We start from the raw sequence: 16,017 nt of genomic DNA on the forward strand, positions 1-16,017 counted from the left end.
GGGCATGTTATTCTGTATTAGTGGCACCCTCTTGCTGGGGGAGGTGTCACTTGGATTTGTCCCATTGGCTCAGACCAAACAAAAAGGAGGCTGGCATATGGGCAACGTAAGGTGAGTTGATGCCAAAGGAATCCCAACAATAAATTCTACAGACTAAAGATGTGTGCCCATTTTAAATATTAGCCTCAAATTACTGGTAATAAAATTAGCTTAAGAACCGTTGTAGCATTTCTGTCTGCTATTTTCACAAGTGGTGATCTGTTTATTTTAATTGATTAACAGTGCTGCTGCAATAATTGTCAGAAGAATATCTTAACACATTGAGCTTTCAATTTTTAATATCACCAACTGCTGCCTTAACTGTAGTCTTGAAATCAAATTTAATTAGATATTCTAGCCTAGAAATTATTATCTGATAGTAGGAGACCAATGCTTATTGTTGTAGTAAAAACAGAAAATTCTGGAAATACTCAGCAGGTCAGGCAGCATCTGTAGAGGGAGAAGCAGAGTTAAGGTTTCAGGTCGATGACGCTTCATCAGAACTGGAAAAAGTTGGAGATGTAACCGGTTTTTAAGCCAGTGTAGGGGCAGTGAAAGGGGGGGGGTGCGAGGGAAGAGAAGAAAAGGGAAGGTCTGTGATAGGCTGGAAGGCAGGAGAGATTAAGAGACAAAAGGGATGATAGTGCAAGGCAAAAGGAGATGGTAATGGGACAAATTAAGAAACAATATATGACGCTAGATGAAGTGTAAATGACTGGCAGAATGATTGACAGAAGCTATGTGAGAAAGAAAAAAAAAGATAGGGGCAGAGGTTATGGTCTGAAATTGTTGAACTCTATGTTGAGTCCAGAAGGCTGTAAAGTGCCTAATCGAAAGATGAGGTGTTGTTCCTCAACCTTAAGCTGAGCTCCATTGGAACAGTGTAAGAGGCCAAGGATGGAGTGGTCAGAGTGGAGCGGAGAATTAAAGTGACATTGACCGGAGGCTCAGGGTCACCATTATGGACTGCAAAGCGGTCACCCAATCTGCGTTTGGTCTCCCCAATGTAGAGGAGACTGCATTGTGAGCAGCGAATACAGTATACTAAATTGCAAGAAGTGCAAGTATTGTACTTATTGCTGTAGTCCTTCGTTGGCTATCTTAAAATAGGCATTGGCTTGTTTATTTTTAATGGCTTGACATCTCCTTAAATTAGCAAGAGTCACCAAGTGTAAAGTCATGACTTCATTCTGAACTTCTGCCATTCTATAGAATAAATTTAATTTTTCTCACTATTGTGTGATCTGGGTAGAACTGAGAAATACCAAGGGGCAGAAAACGTTAGTGGGAGTGGTATATAGACCCCCAAACAGTTATGCGGAGGTTGGGGATGGCATTAAAAGTGAAATTAGGGAAGCGTGCAATAAGGGCACAGCAGTTATCATGGGTGACTTTAACCTACATATAGATTGGGCTAACCAAATTAGTAACAATACTGTGGAGGAGGAATTCCTGGAGTGTATACGGGATGGTTTCCTGGACCAATATGTCAAAGAACCAACAAGAGACCAGGCCATCTTAGACTGGGTATTATGTAATGAGAAAGGATTAATTAGCAATCTTGTTGTGCGAGGCCCCTTGGGTTGGAGCAATCATAATATGATAGAATTCTTCATTAAGATGGAGAGTGAAGTAATTGACTCAGATTCTAGGGTCCTGAATTTAAATAAAGGAAACTACGATGGTATGAGGTGCGAGTTGGGTAGGATTGATTGGGGAATGTCACTCAAAGGGTTGACGGTGGATAGGCAATGGCAAACATTCAAAGATCGCATGGATGAACTACAGAATTTGTTCATCTCAGTTTGGCATAAAAATAAAACAAAAAAGGTGACTCAACCATGGCTAACAAGGGAAATTAGGGATAGCATAAGATCCAAGGAGAGGACATATAAATTGGCCAGAAAAAGCAGTAAACCTGAGGATTGGGAGCAGTTTAGGATTCAACAAAGGAGGACAAAGGGATTAATTAAGAGGGGGAAAATAGAGTATGAGAGTAAGCTCGCATGGAACATTAAAAACTGACTGTAAAAGCTTTTATAGATATGTGAAGAGAAAAAGATTGGTGAAGTCAAGCGTAGGTCCCTTGCAGTCAGAATCAGGGGAATTTATAATGGGGAACAAAGAAATGGCAGACCAATTAAATACATACTTTGGTCCTGTCTTCACAAAGGAGGACACAAATAACCTCCCAGAGATGTTGGGGAACATAGGGTCTAATGAGAGGGAAGAACTGAATGAAATCAATATTTGTAGGGAAATGGTGTTAGGGAAATTGACGGGATTGAAGGCCGATACATCCCCAGGGCCTGATAATCTACATCCTAGGGTACTTAAGGAAGTGGCCCTAGAAATAGTAGATGCATTGCTGGTCATCATCCAAAATTCTATAGACTCTGGAACAGTACCCATGGATTGGAGGGTAGCTAATGTTACCCCACAATTCAAAAAAGGTGGTAGAGAGAAAACGGGGAATTATAGACCGGTAAGCCTATGTTCCCCAACATCTCTGGGAGGTTATTTGTGTCCTCCTTTGTGAAGACAGGACCAAAGTATGTATTTAATTGGTCTGCCATTTCTTTGTTCCCCATTATAAATTCCCCTGATTCTGACTGCAAGGGACCTACGCTTGACTTCACCAATCTTTTTCTCTTCACATATCTATAAAAGCTTTTACAGTCAGTTTTTAATGTTCCATGCGAGCTTACTCTCATACTCTATTTTCCCCCTCTTAATTAATCCCTTTGTCCTCCTTTGTTGAATCCTAGACTGCTCCCAATCCTCAGGTTTACTGCTTTTTCTGGCCAATTTATATGTCCTCTCCTTGGATCTTATGCTATCCCTAATTTCCCTTGTTAGCCATGGTTGAGTCACCTTTTTTGTTTTATTTTTATGCCAAACTGAGATGAACAAATTCTGTAGTTCATCCATGCGATCTTTGAATGTTTGCCATTGCCTATCCACCGTCAACCCTTTGAGTGACGTTCCCCAATCAATCCTACCCAACTCGCACCTCATACCATCGTAGTAGGGAAAATGCTAGAGTCCATTATAAAAGATGTAATAGCAGAGCACTTGGAAAACAGTGACAGGATTGGACAAAGTCAACATGCATTTACAAAAGGTAAATCATGCTTGCCTAATCTACTCGAATTTTTTGAGGATGTAACTGCCAAAACAGATAAGGGAGAACCAGTGGATGTGGTGTATCTGGACTTTCAGAAGGCTTTTGATAAAGTCCCGCATAAGAGATTAGCATGTAAAGTTAAGGCCCATGGGATTGGGGGCAAGGTATTGACTTAGATAGAGAACTGGTTGGCAGACAGAAAGCAAAGAGTTGGAAAAAATGGGTCTTTTTTCCGAGTGGCAGGCAGTGACTAGTGGGGTACCACAGGGATCGGTCCTAGGACCCCAGCTATTCACAAAATATATTAATGATCTAGACGAGGGAACTAGATGTAATATCTCCAAGTTTGCAGACGACACAAAGCTGGGTGGGCGTGTGTGCTGTGAGGAGGATGCTGAGAAACTCCAATATGATTTGGACAGGTTGAGTGATTGGGCAGATGCACGGCCGATGCAATATAATGTGGATAAATGCGAGGTTATCCACTTTGGTGTCAAACAAGAAGGCAGATTATTATCTGAATGGTAATAGATTGGGAGAAGGGGAAATGCAATGAGACCTGGGTGTCCTTGTGCACCAGGCGCTGAAGGTAAGCATGCAGATGCAGCAGGCAGTTAAGAAGGCAAATGGTATGTTGGCCTTTGTAGCAAGAGGGTTCGAGTACAGGAACAAGGATGTCTTGCTGCAGTTGTACAGGGCCTTGGTGAGACCACACCTTGAGTATTGTGTGCAGTTTTGGTCGCCTTATTTGAGGAAGGATGTCCTTGCCATGGAGGGAGTGCAGCGAAGATTCACCAGACTGATACCTGGGATGGCAGAAATGACGGATGAAGAGAGATTTGGTCGATTGGGCTTATACTCGCTGGAGTTTAGAAGAATGAGAGGGGATCTCATTGAAACTTATAAAATTCTAACAGGACTAGATGCAGGAAGGATGTTCCCGATGGCGGGGCAGTCCAGAACCAGGGGTCACAGTCTAAGGATAAGGGGTAAGCCATTTCGGACAGATGAGGAGGAATTTCTTCACCCAGGGAGTGCTGAACCTGTGGAATTCTCTACCACAGAAGGCAGTGGAGGCCAATTCATTAAATATATTCAAGAAGGAGCTAGATATATTTCTTAAGGCTAAAGGGATCAAGGGATATGGGGAGTAAGCAGGAACAGGGTACTGAATTTGGATGATGAGCCATGATCTCATTGAATGGTGGAGCAGGCTCGAGGGGCCGAATGGCCTACTCCTGCTCCTATCTTCTATGTTTCTATGCACTTTCAAGGAACAGCGCATACATGTGATCAATAAAAATGCAGTGCAATGAAACACAAAAATCACAGTGAATATATCACATATATTGTACAAACCAACATAATTAGTTTGAATGCGGGGAGGGGAAACACTGACTACCACTAACTGCAAACACACCAGAGTTGTTAAAGTAAAAGACAACTGAATCAAAGGTATGTCTGAAAAGGACATCTCTCTCAAAGTATGGCAGTGCACTCTCGTTTTCTTTAATAAACATTGGGGGAGAAATTCAGTTGGTAGCGCCACCGCTTAACGCCTAAAGAGGCCGAGAAGTGGGGCGCTAGCCAATTTCCGTCCAGGCGCAGGGAGCCTAGTGCCTCACCCCATATTGAGCATGTATTTAGCGCCGGCGCAAAATTTTAGCGCCCGCTCATGGGCTGAGGCGGATTATGACGTCATTTGAGTGTGAAACGCCTTTTGGGCACCCCGGACCGGAAATTCAGTGGCGTCCCCCTCCGTCGCGCCTGGCGCTAATGGCGACAGCTTACATGGAGCCTTACCCAGTCACTCTCGGCCTGGTGGGGGGGGGGCATTATTTAAAGGGTACTGGTGTAGTTTAAAAGCGGCAGCCTTTTTGGCTCACAACTTCTTCGAGAGCTAGAGAGTGTTGCTGGGCTGTACACTGCGAGCCATTTCACCACTGAGCCAGCGCTGGCAGAGGAATTTCAGGCTTCTGACCATCACCTTGCTGTTGGTGAGCATTTCCAACGGCAAAACTTTCTTGGCGCACTTATTATGGGGGCTGCATTGGAGGGGAACGTCCTGCTGCTGAATCATCTGGAAAGGGCACAGACGCATGGAGAGAGGGGCAGGCATGGCCTGACGGAGGAGGACCAACAGACGTCACCACACCAGACCTTATGCTGCCAGGGTTTTCCGACAGCAGTTTTCCTACATGAACATGTCGGAGGAGCAGTGTATCAGAAGGCTATGCTTTAGAAAGGAGGTGGTGACTGAGCTGTGCCAACTGCTTCAGCCAGATCTGCAGCCTCCGATAAGGTGTAGGACATCTCTGTCGGTGGCTGTGAGGATGACTGTTGCCCTAAACTTCTACGCAAGCGGCTCCTTTCAGGCCACAACTGGGGACATAGCCAACATCTCGCAGCTTGCGGTGCATTGCTGCATCCGTCAAGTGACTGATGCCCTGTTTAAAAGGAGGTAGCAGTACATCTCCTTCCCAATGACCTCAGACAAGCAGCGGGAGCACGCAGAGGGCTTCGCTGCAATAGCGGACTTCCCCATGGTGCAGGGCGCCATTGACTGCATGCACGTGGCTTTGCGGATGCCTGTAGAGAATCCGGAGGAGTTCCACAACCGCTAGGGGTTCCATTCCTTGAATGTCCAGCTGGTCTGTGACCACCGACAGCTGATCCTCGCAGTGAATGCGCAGTTCCCAGGCAGCAGCCACGACACCTTCATCCTGCGCCAGACTTCTGTTGCAGACCTTTTCGAGGCCCCGGCTCACCCAGGAGTCTAGCTTCTCGGGGACAAGGGCTATCCTCTGTGCCCGTGGCTGATGACCTGCCCCTTTAAGAGCTGGCCAGCGCCAGTGTGTCTCAGGGAAAGTGATTATTGACAGCACTTGCGCTGTGCCCTGCCGTGGCGAAATTGGGTTGCGCTGCCGGGTTAGCGCCTCAAGAGTATAGTGCAGCGCCTGATTTAGCACCACAATCACCCTCGGGGCGCTGCAACCCAATATCGCGCCTGGTGGCGCTAAATCACGCCTGGCACTAAGCTTTGCGCTATGCAGGACTAGCGCCCCAAACGTGGCTATACCGAATTTCTAGCCTAATTACTTTTTGGTGTTTCCTCCAACTTCACTATTTATGGCTGTCGTGCATGGCATTTGTCTTCTATTAACCCGAGAGTATTTAAAAGCATCAGGGACAGCCATAACTGCATATTTTACAGCTAGATTTCACCTTGACATTAATTCAGATCTGGTTTGTCTGTTTGCTAATATGAGAACATAAGAAATAGGAGCAGGAGTCGGCCATGAGGCCCCTTAAGCCTGCTCCGCCATTCAATAAGATCATGGCTGATCTTCGACTTCAACTCCACTTTCCTGCACTATCCCCATATCCCTTGATTCCCTTAGTGCCCAAAAATAATAAAATATCAAATGGAGTTGGAATAATGGAAATGATCAATTTAAGATGGCGAGTTTACTGCTCGAATGACCATTAAATGGGGTGTGGAAAATGATATAATCATAGAATGATAGAGCACAGAAGGAGGCCGTTCGGCCCATCATGCCAGTGTCAGCTCTTTGAAAGAAATATCCAATTAGTCCCACTCCCCTGCTCTTTCCGCATAGCCCTGAAAATGTTTCCACTTCAAGTATTTATCCAATTCCCTTTTGAAAGTTTTTATTAAATCTGCTTCTACCACCCTTTCAGGCAATGCTTTCCAGATCAAAACAACTCGCTCCATTTTCTTTCCTCGTGCCGCTGCTGACTCTTTTTTGCCCATTACCTTAAATCTGTGTCCTTTGGTTACTGACCATTCTGCCACTGGAAATAGTTTCTCCTTATTTAGTGCATCAAAAGCCGCCTTAATTTTCAACATTTCCATCAAATCTGCCCTTTATCTTCTCTGCTTGAAGGTGAACAACACCAGTTTCTCTAGTCTATCCACATTACTGAAGTCTTTCTGGTACCATTCTATTAAATGTCTTCTGCATGCTCTCTAAAGCCTTGACATGCTTCCTAAAGTGTGGTGCCCAGAATTGGCCACAATTGTCCAATTGAGGTTGAACCAGTGTTTTATAATACTTTAGCACAACAGAGAGTGAAGGAACTAATGTAAAATAACTATTTATGTGGTGAATTTTCAGACATGTTGCCAAACAGTAATCGCAGCTATGAAATGTGATGGGCCTTCAATAACCACAAAACTAGAAGTTATAGACTTAAACAAGTTGGCTTTTAATCACTAAGATCAGAGCTAACATCTCAACATGCCGACTGGTTCACAGGAATGAGTCATACAGATCCTGGGATCTTTATGTAAGAGAAGTCAGGGGTGGAGGCAAGAGCCAAGACCTGGAACCTCCCAGGTTAGTCGGGAAAGAGGAAGTGAAACTATACACAGTGGGGGAGGGTAATATACATGAGTGCAAAACGAATACAGGATCAAGACAAACAGATTTCATTACATTCACCCCTTCTATAGATTTAGTCCATCAGGGTGATGTTTCTTAAAAGTTGGTATAAGTGAGTCTGTCAGGAGGGTTTGCAGTTCTCGGTGATCAGCGCAAAGCCAGTTGGGGTGCCTCTAGGGGAGTGGATTCTGGTTCCTCCGCTGTCCGGGCCTCCGCAGTGTCTTCCAGGTTATCTGCAGTGTCCTCCAGGTTAAAGTTGGGTATTGATACCTCTGGGCGTCCTGTCTCTTTTGTAGTGTAGGTCTTCATCGGGTAGTCTCCCATCGTTCTCTCCGCTCCCCGAGGGAGCGATGTCTTTTATGGAAACAGTGTCCTCTCGCCCGTCAGAGTATTCGATATAGGCGTACTGAGGGTTTGCATGGAGGAGCTGTACCTTTTCCACAAGGGGGTCCATTTTATGGCCTCTCACGTGCTTCCGCAATAGTACTGTCCCCGGAGACGTCAGCCATGCAGGTAGAGATATGCCCGAGGTGGATTTCCGGGGGAAAACGAACATCTTTTCATGAGGGGTAGCGTTAGTGGCAGCACATAAGAGACCTTATGGAGTGGAGCACGTCTGGGAGGACTTCCTGCCAGCGGGAGGTCGGAAGGCCTTTTGACTTTAAGGCTAACTTGACAGCCTTCCAAACAGTAGCATTCTCCCTTTCCACTTGCCCATTACCCCGGGGGTTGTAGCTAGTGGTTCTGCTGGTGGCTATCCCCTTCGAGAGCAAGAACTGGCGCAGCTCATCACTCATGAATGACGTTCCCCTATCGCTGTGTATGTAGTTCGGCATGCCAAACATGCAGAATAGATTACAGAGACACTTGATGACCGTGGCACTGGTCATGTCTGGGCAGGGAATGGCGAAGGGGAAGCGGGAATATTCATCGATGATATTGAGGAAGTATACGTTACGGTCGGCAGAGGGAAGGGGTCCCTTGAAGTCCAGACTTAGGCGCTCGAATGGCCGTGTGGCTTTGATAAGGTGTGCACGGTCAGGCCTGTACAAACGAGGCTTGCATTCCGCACAGATGCGGCAGGCTCTGGTCATTGCCCTGACCTCCTCGATGGAGTGGGGCAGATTGCGGGACTTTATAAAATGGTATAGTTGGGTGACCCCTGGGTGACAGAGGTCGTTGTGGAGACCCTGTAATTTGTCCGTATGAATGCTGGCACACATTCCCCGTGATAGGGCGTCTGGGGGTTCATTAAGGGCTCCCGGCCTCGACATAATATCATAGTCGAACGTGGATAGTTCGATCCTCCACCTGAGTATTTTGTCATTCTTGATTTTCCCTTTGTTTGTTATTAAACATGAAAGCCACCGACCGCTGGTCGGTGAGCAGGTGGAAACGTTTGCCGGCTAGATAGTGTCTCCAGTGCCGCACTGCCTCCACTATAGCCTGTGCCTCCTCCTCGACAGAAGAGTGCCTGATTTCAGGTCCCTGAAGGGTTCGGGAGAAGGTGGCCACAGGTCTCCCAGCCTGATTGAGGGTCGCAGCTAAAGCAAAGTCTGACGCATTGCTTCCGACTTGAAAGGGAATGCTTTCGTCCACTGCACACAGTGCAGCCCTTTCAATGTCCTGTTTGATACTGGTGAAAACCTCCCGAGCTTCAGCTGATAGTGGGAAGGACGTCGATTTAATGAGGGGTCGGGCCTTATCAGAGTAATTGGGCATAATACGAAAAAAATCCCAGGCACCTTTTTACAGCTTTGGGATTGTGTGGCAGGGGCAGTTCCTTTAGGGGGCGTAATTGGTCAGGGTCCGGTCCAATTACCCCATCTTCCACCACACAGCCGAGGATACAGAGACGGGTTGTGTTGAAGACACATTTGTCTTCGTTGTAGGTTAGATTCAGCTTTAGGGCAGTTTTTAAAAATCTCGCAAGATTTAGATCGTGGTCTTGCTGGTTGTGCCCGCAGATAGTGACATTGTCCAGATAGGGGTAGGTAGCTTGTAGTTTATTCTCGTCAACCATGCGGTCCATCTCACGTTGGAAGACCGAGACCCCATTTGTTACCCCGAAGGGCACTCTGAGAAAATGGTAGAGGCGCCCGTTCGCCTTGAAGGCGGTGTATGGGCGGTCCTCCGTTCTAATGGGGAGCTGGTGATACGCGGATTTGAGGTCGATAGTCAAGAAGACTCGGTATTGCGCAATCTGGTTGACCATTTCTGATATGCGGTGTAAAGGGTAGGCGTCCAGCTGGGTATAAATATTAACAGTCTGGCTGTAGTCAATTACCATCCGTTTCTTTTCGCTATTTTTAACTATGACTACTTGGGCACGCCACGGGCTGGTACTGCATTCAATAATGCCTTCCCGCAGGAGTCTGTCTACTTCCGCCTTGATAAAGTGTCTGTCTTCCAGACTGTACTGTCTACTTTTGGTCGCTATGGGCCTACAGTTCAGAGCGAGATTAGCGAATAAAGAGGGCCGGCTGATTTTTAAGGTTGATAGGCCACAGACTGTGAGTGGCGGCTGGGACCCGCCATATGCTAGCGTGACACTTTCGTGGTGGCACTGGAAGTCCAGGCCCAAGATTACATTAACACAGAGTTCTGGCATCATGAGGAGTTTAAAATCCTTGTAGTCCATGCCTTTTACAGTCAGTGTTACCACACAGTAGCCCAAAATGTCCGAAGTGTGGGGCTTAGCAGCCATAGCAATTCTGCTCCGTGTAGGGGTTACCGTTAATGAGTGCCGCCGTATCAGGCTAGGGTGGATAAAACTCTCGGTACTCCCACAGTCAATTAAACATTTCATTAAATTCCCGTTTACCTGTATGTCCATCATGGATTTTGTCAACGGGTGTGGCCTGGATTGATCCACCGTGATCGAAGCCACTGTTGGGCCCTGGGCGGCCGTTGAGTCAGGAAAAGATGGCGGATCCCAAGATGGCAGCACGCACGAGGCGGTGACGGAGTTGGAAATCGGATTCCCCCTGCAGACTTTGCTAAAATGCCCCTTTTTCTTACATTTGAAGCATGTAGCGTCCTTCGCTGGGCACCGTTGCCTGGGATGCTTGGCCTGGCCGCAGAAGTAGCATTTCGGGCCTCGAGACATTGCTGCTGTAGTAGGACTCCTGGGTGAACTTCTGTGTGGGGACTCCGGCGGCGTCGAGCTGGTCTGAGACCTGGATGGGGAAGATGGCTGATTCCAAGATGGCGGGCCCCTCGGCGTGCATGAGGCGGTGAGGGCCGCATGGTCGGAAGAATAAGAGTCAGTGTTTCTGGGCCACATCCAGCGATCGCGTGGTGGCCACTGCCTTTTTTAAGTCCAGGACCTCCTTCTCCAGCAGTCTCTGCTGGATATAATTCAATTTGAAGCCCGTGATGAAGGACTCGCGGACCAATTCATCAGCGTACGCGTTGGCCGTCACGGCCTTGCAGTTACAGTCCCGGACCAGGTCCTTTAGGCCCTGTAAGAAATCGTCCATTGATTCCTCTGGTCACTGCCTGCGTGTAGCCAGCAGATGTCTGGCGTACACTTCGTTTACCGGCCTCTGGTATTGGGCCTTCAGGATAGTGATGGCCCCCGTGTAAGAGGTGGCATCCTGGATGAACGAATAAATCTGATGACTTACGCGAGTAGTCAGTAGACTCAGTTTATCTACCTCGCTAGCGGATGAGGCCCCCGCGAAGAGTTTGAAGCATTTGAGCCAGTGTCCAAATTGATTTGATGCTTCAGCAGAATGTGGATCCAAGTCCAGATGCTCTGGTTTTAGGAGTCGATCCATCCTAGTATTCTTTAGTGATTAAAATTGATGGGCCTTCAATAACCACAAAACTAGAAGTTATAGACTTAAACAAGTTGGCTTTTAATCACTAAGATCAGAGCTGACATCTCAACACGCCGACTGGTTCACAGGAATGAGTCATACAGATCCTGGGATCTTTATGTAAGAGAAGTCAGGGGCGGAGCCAAGAGCCAAGACCTGGAACCTCCCAGGTTAGTCGGGAAAGAGGAAGTGAAACTATACACAGTGGGGGAGGGTAATATACATGAGTGCAAAACGAATACAGGATCAAGACAAACCGATTTCATTACAAAATGTTTGTGAACAATTGCTGCCAAGTATGAGCCATGGCCTACATTTGCTGAAATTAGTTTGTTTTCAACCTGCTTTCCATACTTTGATATAGATATGAATAGCTTGTAGCAGGTAGAATTAGTAGTGGAGTGACTTCACTGGGATTTAGTCAGAATTAGTCCTGTGGTGATGGGTTGCATGCTACTTTTACAGTCTAAACTTTCTAAATAAGATGTTGCAACCGAATTGTGCGTTTGTTTTAGACGGACCGGAATCTCTTAATATATCCATCAGCCCGGAACTTGCGTTATACACTTTGGGGTCAAACATGATTTTTTCCTGTTCTGCCGTTTCAAACCCCCCTTCTGAATTTCAGTGGTATCTCAATGGTATTTCTCTTCAACAAAATGGACAGCAGCTAATCATTGCTGATATTTCCTTGAATAATACTGGTAATTACACGTGTGAGGCCTTTAACAATACAACAAAAAGATACAGTGTGACAACAAGGGACATGGTTGTGGTAGGTACGTAATATATCCAGAGAAGGTAGAAGTGTTCCTTTTGTGGGGAACTTTATTTTTGTTTCATTTTTCTACGTATCGAAAGAGAAATTGTATTCACTGATTGTTTTATTTCAGTACCTTATTGTATGCTATTGTCGAGTATTGAGTCATCAATAGTAATGCAAAGTTACATACTATTTGTGCATGCAGTAATTATTGTTTAGTTTATAAAGCCAGCTAAAGTCATGAACAGCTTGGTATAATCAGATAACAACTTTAATTGGATCAACAATATTAATACTAACAAAGTAAACTGTTCTATTTCCATCAAAAATAGTTATGTTGATGAGTTTTTATTTTTTGTATGATCATGAGTCCATCAGCATTTGATAATTGAAACAAAGAAATGGTATAATTTTTCCTCCGTGTTGTCTGATTGTTTTGCTTCAATATGATGCTTGCAAACATCACTATTGCTAGCATTTTCATTTTGTTAACTTTTATTTCTCTATGTGCTGGCATTGAACTACTGAATATAGCAACATTTGCTTCATTAATATTCTAATCCAGATTTGTTTCCTCATTCGAACCCTATTTTTCTCAAGGAAATTTAAACATTAATAACGTGCAAATCTAAGTATTTTCCCCCGTTAGATTCCTGATTGAAAATTATTTAAATGCATTCAGGCGGATGTGCTATCAGGCTATTATGCTGGGTTGTACAATTCTCAAGTAGTTAAAGAAGCTGTTTAACTCGAACAGAAGTGAGAAAATCCATAAATCAGCATTACAGTCTGCAAAGGAGGAGGATGAGTCGGTGTCAGACATGTCGCCCATTTGAGGAGATGAGAAATTTCTTCCCTGAGGGTCGTGAATCTTTGGATTTCTCTACCCCAGAGAGCTGTGGAGGCAGTGTCATTGAATATATGCAAGGCTGAGATAGACATATATTTGAGCTACAAAGGGGTCGAGGATTATGGGGAGTGGGTGGGAAAGTGGAGTTGAGGCCAAGATCAGATCATCCATGATCTTATTGGCTGGTGGGGCAGGCTCGACAGGCCGAATGGCCTACTCCTGCTCCTATTTCTTATTTACACTTTAAAACTACTTAACTGGCTGTTAAGCACGTTGGGATGTCCTGAAGTCATCAAAGACTCTTTTTATAAAATGTAAACACATTGGCCTAGAAATTCAGTGGGCTTTGCGCCCAGTTACCGCCCAAAGAGGGCTTCTGCGCCAGTCTGCAAACTTCGGGCGAACTTCATTGATGCGCTAATTGCGGTGGTAGCCGTTAGCGCTGCGCTGCCACCGATGACGTCATCGGTGTGCGCAGCGCCCCGACACCGGCCCAACCCCCATCTTCAGTAGCGGCCGCCTCTTCCGTGGTGGCCGCTAATAACATTCGGAGACCGGGTCCGTACAGCAGCCTTAGTGGGGCGCTTTAAGGTGGAGGTGCGGCCGGCCGCTTTTTCGGCGGCCGCCTGCCCGCACCTCCTTCCCCGGCCTCCCCCCCGCGGCATTGCCGGCTGGTTTCCGGGAGCCCGGCACTTCTCCGTTGTGCCGGGCTTTTTTGCCGGCACTCGCGATCGGGGCTCCAGCTGCTGCAGGCACCTCCCCCTTAAGAGAGGGAGGAAGGCCTGCAGTACCGCAGCCTGCCGCTCCGCTGCGGGTGGCGCTGCGGCCACTCGCGCGCCGATATTCAGTTTCAGCGCCCCAAGCGGGGGTGGCCACACCCTTGAACAGCGGCCGTCCTCGACTTTGGGCGCTGAAACTGAATATCGGCTGGGCGCGAGTGGCTCCACGCCCAGCGGTAAATTCTGGCCGCCAGCGAGCTGGCGGGGCTTTCGCTAATTTCTAGGCCCTTTCTATTTTTAAAAGCAAAGGATGGCCTTAAATGGGTATCTATTCTTTTCATCACTTTTTCTGTTTCTCCACCCCTCTGTAAAGTGATTGTTATTGATGCTGTTCTTTCTCTCTTTCTCCTCAGTGCTGTCTTATAAAACACTAAAAATTGACAGCTTGGGGACTGGAGCTATGCACTTGTTAACAAGCCCTTTTGTGGCTGAGTTCTAGTGCCAGCTGCAGAACGATGCAGTCAGAAGTATAACTCCAGTCTGCCAACAATGCTCATACTCTACAGATAGCAGTTAGCTACAGTATAACTTCAGTTGGAGTATCCTTGGCCAATGAATCTTTGACTGGTTTGTATCGGGGCATCAATATATTTGCATACAACTGCACTCAATTTTTGTGCCACTCATAGCTTCCAGTAAACAACATTGGACATCACAGGAGTGAGGTGCTAATTGGTTCAAACTGCCATACAATACATGAAGATGTAACATCCTTGTGCTCAAATCTCCCCATGGCCTTATTCATCCCTAGCTCTGTAACCCCCTCAGCCCTACAACCCTCTTGGAACTCTGCGTTCCTCCAATTCTGCCCCCTGGTGCATCCCCGATTTCCTTCACTCCACCATTGGCGGCTGTGCCTTCAGCTGCCAAGGCTCTAAGCTCTGCAATTCCCTCCCTAAACCTTTCCACTTGCCTACCTCTCTCTCCTCCTTCAAGACGCTCCTTAAAACCTACCTCTTTCACCAAGGTTTTAATCACCTGTCCTAATACTTACTCATGTCACATTTTGTCTGATAACACTCCTGTGAAGCGCCTTAAGACATTTTACTATGTATAAAAGGCATTATATAAATGGAAGTTGTTGATGTGCTGTTTGCTAAGCTCACCAGCGCATCAACTTTGGAATGGAGCAAAACATCCAATCGCAAAGGTTGCAGGCTTCTATCAATTGGCAGCATTCCTCAGGGTTTAAGGAATAATGAATTGGAGAGGTGAGAGTAACTGATCTACACCAAGGCAGCACCTGACTAAGTATGACACCAAGGAGCCCTAGTGAAACTGAGGTCAAAGAGAAAATCTCCAGTGGAGTTATACCAGATACACAGAAAAAGCAAATGGTTGTCAGAGGCCCAGGGATATCACTGCAGGAGTTCCTCGGGGCAGCATCCTCGACCCAACCATCTCCAGCTGCTTTATCAAGCATCTTCCCACTCCCTTAAGGTCAGGGACAGGGTTGTTCACTGACGATTCCACAATGTCCAGCTCCATTAATTTCTCCACTGATAATGCAGCTGCCTGTGCCATCTTGCAGCAGAACCTGGCCAACATTTAGGCTTGAGCTGACAAGTGGCAGGTAACACTCAAACTGTATATATATATTTTATTCGTTCATAGGATGTGGGCGTTGCTGGCAAGGCCAGCATTTATTGCCCGACCTTAGTTGTCCTTGAGAAGGTAGTAGTGAGCCGCCACCTTGAACCGCTGCAGTCAGTGTGGTGAAGGTACTCCCACAGTGCTGTTGGGGAGGGAGTTCATACAGTGGCTATCTACAACAAGGAAAAGCCTAACCACTTCCACATGGCATTCAATAAACCACCATCACTGAATTTCCCTCTGTCAAAATCTTATAAATCAACATTGTCCCAGAAGCTTAACTGGATCAGGAATATCAACAATGTGACTACAGAAGAATGGCAAGGGCTGGGTACTCAGCAGTAAGAGGCACACCTACTGACCACTCAAAACCATCTACAAGGCTCGAGTCAGCAATATGATGAAATGCTCACTGTTCACCTGGATGGGTGCAGATGCACACTCAGGAAACTCAGTGCCAGGCCAGGACAGATCAGTCTGCTTTGTCAGCATTCTTGCCACTGGACTCAACAGCCATGCATTAACCACCGTCACAATGTGTTGTGGCTATCTACAGAGTACACTGCAACAATTCATCAGGCACAATGGCAATTCCCAGCCCCGTGACTGAGAAAGACGAGCAGAAGTATCACGTGA

At 46.4% G+C, this 16,017-nt stretch overlaps 1 protein-coding gene across 4 annotated transcripts in view; it reads left to right on the plus strand.

The window, feature by feature from the left end:
• Positions 1-16,017, plus strand: part of LOC147109896 (cell adhesion molecule CEACAM5-like) — an 86,111-nt gene that overhangs the window by 9,205 nt on the left and 60,889 nt on the right. The gene's annotated exons all lie outside the window — the stretch shown is intronic.

This window comes from Somniosus microcephalus, chromosome 12, assembly GCF_052327205.1.
Source record: "Somniosus microcephalus isolate GS21.2 chromosome 12, FLI_Smic_1.0, whole genome shotgun sequence".
NCBI lineage: Eukaryota > Metazoa > Chordata > Chondrichthyes > Squaliformes > Somniosidae > Somniosus > Somniosus microcephalus.